Genomic DNA, 6,827 nt, shown 5'->3' with positions numbered 1-6,827 from the left:
TCTTTGTCCGTTGGGGGGAAGCCTGGCGTTGCTGCGGTTACCAGTGTGTTGTCCTCTGGTGGGGAACTTGACAGTGCAGCTCTGAGTGAGTCTGGCAGATGTGCATCAGGAGGCGTCTCTGTGTTGGTTCTTGATGAAGTTCATGTCAGAAAAGGCTGATTCACAAAGAGAGGTCGAACCAAAAAGGCTTGCAACCTCCATAGCTGCTGTACATACACCACTGTACTTTTCTGTGTCAACAAGGCACCAAAAGTTTGGTGCAGCCTGAGAGGCTTTGAGCTGCAGCTCATTTCACAATGTTCCAATTTCAATTTGCATCTGTGCAGCATCCAGGCTGAAGGTTGCACTGAACTGCTGAGCAATGCATGATATGTCCACGTTCATGAAAGGGTTAGAAATGAAGGACACACATGGCTCAAGCTGATCCAGGTCCCAAAACCTGTTCTCAAACTCTTGCCCAAGTCTTTTTATGAGCTGAGAGCACTTTTCTGCGCTTTAGTCCAAAGCCTCACATGCAGAAGCGTTGTCTCTCAGCACCATCTGCACAGAGGGGAAGTGCAGCACCTTTTGTCTGTAAATGCACAGAGAAAATGTTCATCTTGGCTTTAGATGCATTTACAGCACTGATCCTATCAGCAACAGTCTCACCTTTGCCTTGCAGCTCCCAGTTCAAACTGTTCCGTTTCCCAGTAATGTCCGTTAAAAATGCAAGGTCCAGTGTCCAGTCAGTGTCCTCCAGCAGCGCGGCGTCTTCCCCTCTGGACTGCATGAACTCTTTTATTTCACTCAAAAGGGACAAAAAAGGAAGCAAAATCCGTCCCCTGCTGAGCCATCGGATTTCTGTGTGTAGGAGCAGGTCACCATATTCAGTTGGCAGCTCCACTGGGGAACAATTTGAAAATATCCTGTTGAAATTATTCTAAATTATTCTGATTAAAAATCAAATTGGCACGCTGATTCCAAAATTACAGTCATTCCCCCCCAGCCCGTCAAGTTTTGAAAGCTTCTCCTCCAGATCAGCAAATTTCCCCTAATGAGCTGGAGTCAGACTGGCCAGCTGATGACAACTGGATCAGCTCCGTTGGTGCCGTCACCATTAAGAGGTGTGTGCAGCCCCCAAAAGGTCAGTACTGTCAATATCCTATAGGGACACTTTGAACCAGAGGGGATCCTATAGATCAAAAAGTTGACCCAGTTTGATTCCGCACCCAAAAACGAACATCTGTCAGACGAACTCCAGTTGTTTCCCAGTATTTCAGTTAAAACGTGGACCAAATTGTTCTGAAGAGAGGCGCTTGTGCTGGATATGACGCGATCCAACCACAAACACGGACGTGTAGAGGAAGAAGAAGCGAAAGTGAAAGTTCTCAACTTCGGGCTCCATCTTGAGTGACCGAGCCCTGATGGAAAACCTCTAATATTCAGGTAGCATTTGGTTCTTTCACTGCTGTCGTCTCGAATCAATGTTCCGCTGCGAGATGCGGCTTAATAAGCTGCGTGTGCGCAATGAGCGTGCGCGTGTTTCGGACGCACATTGCGGCTGGTCGACGGGAATGTTGTGACGGATGATCAAACTTTGTACCGTGTTTCCTCTAACTGCGTTTTCCGCTAACCCTGAGCCAACATTTTAGAGGTTGAGGAAGCACATTTTAATACTCACAATAAGTCACAATATTATTTGCAGTTAGTGGAAAAATCCACGGAAAGAGGGACACAAACGCGACAGTTTTAGCCTCCTCTCTTTGTCCCTCCACCAGGGGACAATCAATCCTTTATTTAAAAAAGGAGAGTATGGAAAGAGGGAGAGATCAAGGCATTCCATTTTATTGTTTTAACAACTGGGTTTGTGGAATATGAATTTGTTATTATGGATTTATGAAATGTGTTCTGTTTTGAATGAAGCAGTCAAGAAAACGAAAGGAAACCTAAACCCATGGTGTTTTGATATTTTTGGTCCTGTACATGTGGTCAGATCAGATTAGTCTGAGCAGAATTGGGTGTTTTTTGCCCTTTGCTGTGTGTCATCTATTCTATTCAGCATGTTGGGTTGCTTGACTTCTGTTGGGTTGTGGCAACTTGATCATCACTTCTGAGATATTGACACACCTTTTTCCTGAGGCTGGCTCCAATGCTGCCAACACACCTGGCCATGGATATGGTGGGACTTCTGTGATGAGTGGGGTCAGAGGTGGTGGACAAGCTCTGCTCCAAAACAAGCTTGCTAGATATGTTTGGGATCTCCTCCGCCACAACCACCAGCTGCAACTAGTAGCTGTGCACGCCATGCAGAGTTTTGACCTCTAGGTCAGGCTACAAATGTTTTTTCCAGCACCATCATGTGTTCGTGAGAAACATGATGCGCCTGATCAAAAAAAGCTGCTTGTAATCTGACAGACGAGCCATGATGAGATGTCAAGGTGCGTTGTTGAAAATGAAGATCCTCTTCTTGGAATCCTGTCTGAGATGACAGAAGATGATGCTGCATTTGACCCACTTTGATGATGTGATGACGTATTTCTGTTTAGTTTTGAATGCATTCTCATCTTATTTGTTGAATTTAATGTTGAGAACTGACATCTTGAAAGAATTTAGGTTTTCTTGTAAACCATAACCAGATAAAAATGATTTAATTTGTATTTGTGTGCGTCCGTCTAATGCCACCGCACCTTCTGAAACACCCAGGAGAAACATTTTTTCCACAACTATTTTATGTTTAACATGGTGTAAACTTTTAAGATGTCCCAAAACTTTTTTCCAATATATATGTGGCCTGTATGATGTACAGGGTGACATCATATAATAGATTTTGATGTGAATGAGCCGACAATACGTCATTGGACAGACCTCTGCTTGTCTTCATGCTGAGAATCATGTTCTTTAATCTTCTTTTCTGTGTCAGCAGACTGTTCCTGCTTAACCGTTTAGACTCACATTTAAAAATGAGCGAATGTGTGATGGAAGAGGAAGAGAGAGCAGAGTCCACAGTGTCCAGCTGTGTGTCCATGAAGAGCGACAGGTCCAAAGACTACCCTGAAAACTTCGGTATTGGACCTCAAGGCTCACCTTTAAAGTAAGGTTTTCTGAACCACATAACTCTGCCTTAGAACATTTCACAACCATACAAAACATCATTTTGTGGGTATTAGCCTCCACTATCGTGAAAAATGAAATTCATCAGGTCTTAAAATGAAACGGTGCACAGTCCTTTCACCATGTTGGCCTGTGGAAAACCAGTGTTGTGGGCCCGATGGACCAGCGTCCCCGTCGTTGCCGGACCACCGTTGGCCACCAGTTGGGTTTTGGGATCAAAGTGGGGGCGTTTCCTGTATCCGGTTCTCCTCACGGATCCATGACTACAACATGTTGCTGCAAGTGCAGAGACGTTTGCTCTGGAAAGAACTTTAGAGCACATTCAGTGCTGCAGGATGAGGGGCTGGAAAAGGTGCCAGTTCTTTTCTCACTGCAGGGAACAGTTAAAAAAGCAGCTTAAACTCTGAAAACATGAAAATTATACAGAGACATCATTGATTTATTGATTCAGTTGTTATCCAGAATGGATTAGAAATGTTCCTGTTTGATAAAAATGCAGTGAATTGGGATTATTTAACTCCAACCTCTACAGATTATTTACCTTCATCACAGTCTCATCACTATTTCTGATGTTTCCTCAGGATGGACGAGGACAGAGCAGAGTCCACAGTGCCCAGCTGTGTGTCCCTGAAGAGTGACCGGTCCAAGGTGTAAAATAACTTCAGAAGTTCAGAGGAAATGTAAGAAAACTAAAGCGTGATGATGTGTTTGTGTGGCAGCTGTTAGTCACATTAACAGCAGCAGGTTGTGAGTTTATTATTGGAGATGTTTAACACTTAAACCTCAGACAGTCATATAGTTACAGACTTAATGTGAATATTGTTGATTAGAAACAAGAATCAGGTTTAAACTGAAAGATGAATTCAGACATAAATGCTGGAACAATATTGAGTCTTGATCAGGTTCTTTCATCCTATAAATCAAAGGACTAATAGAGATGTGTTTCATAGTGAGAGGGGGGAGCACATCCTATCAAACTGGGACCAGTCAGCTCCACCAGGAGAGTCCTCTTGTTCACAATCTGGAAGCAGATCTGGAGATGCTGAAATGAAGCCCAAACAAAGTAAAACTGTTCAATATGAGATTTAATTTGTGATGTCATGAATTTGGAGTTGTGTTGATGATTTATTATAGATGGAAATCATTGGTTTACTTATGTTCAGGAAGTGATCTGCAGGAGGTGATAGAAGGTCATAAGATGAGTCTGAAGAGAAGATGTGAACATGTGACTGAAGGAACTCATGAAGCAGGAAGTGGAACCCTGCTGAACAAGATCTACACTGAGCTCTACATCACTGAGGGACAAAGTGAGGAGGTGGACACACAACATGAGGTGAGACAGCTTGAGAGAACCTCCAAGAAGAACATCCAGGACACTCCAATCAAGTGCCAGGACATCTTCAAAGTCTTATCTGAGCAACAGAGACACATCAGAGTGGTTCTGACCAACGGTGTCGCCGGCGTTGGAAAAACCTTCTCAGTGCAGAAGTTCAGTCTGGACTGGGCAGAAGGTTTGGAGAACCAAGACATCAGTCTGGTGCTTCCGCTCTCATGGAGGGAGCTGAACTTGATCAGAGATGAGCAGCACAGTCTTCTCTCACTGCTTCATGTTTTCCATCCAACATTACAGAAGATCAGAGCAGAAGATCTGACTGTCTGGAAACTTCTGTTCATCTTTGATGGCCTGGATGAAAGCAGAGATTTCACTGGGTTTCAACAAGCATCAGCTCATCTCTGATGTCACACAAGTATCGTCAGTTGACGTGCTCCTGGTGAACCTCATCCAGGGGAACCTGCTTCCCTCAGCTCTCATCTGGATCACCTCCAGACCTGCAGCAGCCCATCAGATTCCTCCCTCGTGTGTTGACAGGATCACAGAAGTACGAGGCTTCACTGACTCCCAGAAGGAGGAGTACTTCAGGAGGAGGTTCAGTGATGAAGATCTGTCCAAGAGAATCATCTCACACATCAAGGCCTCCAGGAGCCTCCACATCATGTGTCTGATCCCAGTTTTCTGCTGGATCACTGCTATAGTTCTGGAGGACATGATGACCAGAGACCAGAGAGGAGAGCTGCCCAAAACCCTGACTGACCTCTACTCACACTTCCTGAGGGTTCAGATAAAGAGGAAGAAGCAGAAGTATGGAGGAAAGAGACCAGAGGAACTGACTGAGGCTGATAAAGAACTCCTTCTGAAGTTGGGTCGGCTGGCGTTTGAACATCTGGAGAAAGGAAACATCATGTTCTACTCAGAAGACCTGGAGCGATGTGGACTGGACGTCTCCGAGGTGTCGGTGTACTCAGGAGTTTGTACAGAGATCTTCAAGAGAGAGAGTGTGATCTTCCAGAAATCAGTCTACTGCTTTGTTCATCTGAGCGTTCAGGAGTTTCTGGCTGCCGTCTACATGTTCCACCGTTACACCAGGAAAGACACAGCGGTTATAAATCAGTTCCTAAAATATTCTGAAACCAATCACATCTCTTGATGACTTCCTCAGGAGAGCACTAATGAAATCTCTCAAAAGTGAAAATGGCCACCTGGACTTGTTTGTTCGCTTCCTTCATGGTCTCTCTCTGGAGTCCAATCAGAGGATCTTGGGTGGACTGTTGGATCAGAGGAACAGCCACCCAGAAACCATCCAGAAGGTCCTCAACAACCTGAAGGAGGTGAACAGTGATAAAATCTCCCCAGACAGAAGCATCAACATCTTCCACTGTCTGATGGAGATGAAGGATCAGTCAGTCCATCAGGAGATCCAAGAGTTCCTGAAGTCAGGGGAGATATCAGAGAGGAGACTGTCAGAGATCCACTGTTCAGCTCTGGCCTACCTGCTGCAGATGTCAGAGGAGGTTCTGGATGAGCTGGACCTGCAGCAGTACAACACCTCAGAGGAGGGACGACGTCGCCTGATTCCAGCTGTGAGGAACTGCAGGAAGGTCGTCGAGTAAGTAAAGATTTTTGGGGCCGGACATCGGCGTTTAAATCAAGCGAGTGGATCATGTCAGGTAGCAATACCCCCTCCAGTGGTCATTCCTTCAATTCTTTATCTCCATTGCAGCGTCCATAAATTAAAAAAACAACAATTCATCCAGAAATGTTCAACACTGGCTGGATATAAGTTCAAAGGTCAATCCAGACAAACCAACATAAGGCAGGAATAATAGGAGCCACAAGTTAACTGACTATCATGAAATTACTGTCATGTCATTAAATCACTTTTGTTTGTTTGTATACATCGTATTCTAACGACAGAAAAACACATTTTAACTAATGACACGTGACTATTTTGCTTCATTTGTTCAACGTAAAAACAGCCGGCCTCGTTGGTTTAAATGGGTGTTTTAGGTCTTTGTGGCGGTTCCGTTTGGAGCCTTTATGTGACCCACAAAGTTGTTTGAGCCTTTCCACACCCGTTAGGTGGCAACTTCATCACTAGCAACAAAAGGTGCAGTGATGAAAAATGGTTTGAAGAAGTGAGGGCAAGGGCAAACAGAGCAGATCGATGCAACAGAAGCTGAGGGCAATCGATGCAACCAGAGATTACAAATTGGATGTCATCGATCGGATCGATAGAATTAGAAAAGACGCACCATCTTTAAACCATTGGCTATAAATTTAAAATATGTAAAGAGCTGTTAGAAAATAAACAAATTAATTCAGTTGCATTTCAGATCTGATGGTCGTTCAAACTGTTGCTCTACGGTGTTGAATTTAGCTTTTCCAGGAAATGAGCTAC

At 44.4% G+C, this 6,827-nt stretch overlaps 1 long non-coding RNA gene and 1 pseudogene across 1 annotated transcript; both read left to right on the top strand.

Annotated features, from left to right (window-relative positions):
- The first annotated feature begins 1,152 nt into the window (after positions 1-1,152).
- On the top strand, positions 1,153-3,737 carry LOC130537207 (uncharacterized). The gene is made up of 3 exons (XR_008953568.1): positions 1,153-1,425; positions 2,903-3,070; positions 3,672-3,737. It is a non-coding gene; the product is annotated as an uncharacterized LOC130537207 (long non-coding RNA).
- A 16-nt stretch (positions 3,738-3,753) lies between these two features.
- Positions 3,754-6,609, top strand: LOC130537710 (NLR family CARD domain-containing protein 3-like; annotated as a pseudogene).
- Positions 6,610-6,827: the final 218 nt, after the last annotated feature.

This window comes from Takifugu flavidus, chromosome 14 (assembly GCF_003711565.1).
Source record: "Takifugu flavidus isolate HTHZ2018 chromosome 14, ASM371156v2, whole genome shotgun sequence".
Classification (NCBI taxonomy): Eukaryota; Metazoa; Chordata; class Actinopteri; order Tetraodontiformes; family Tetraodontidae; genus Takifugu; species Takifugu flavidus.
This window is presented reverse-complemented; position numbering and strand designations above follow the sequence as displayed.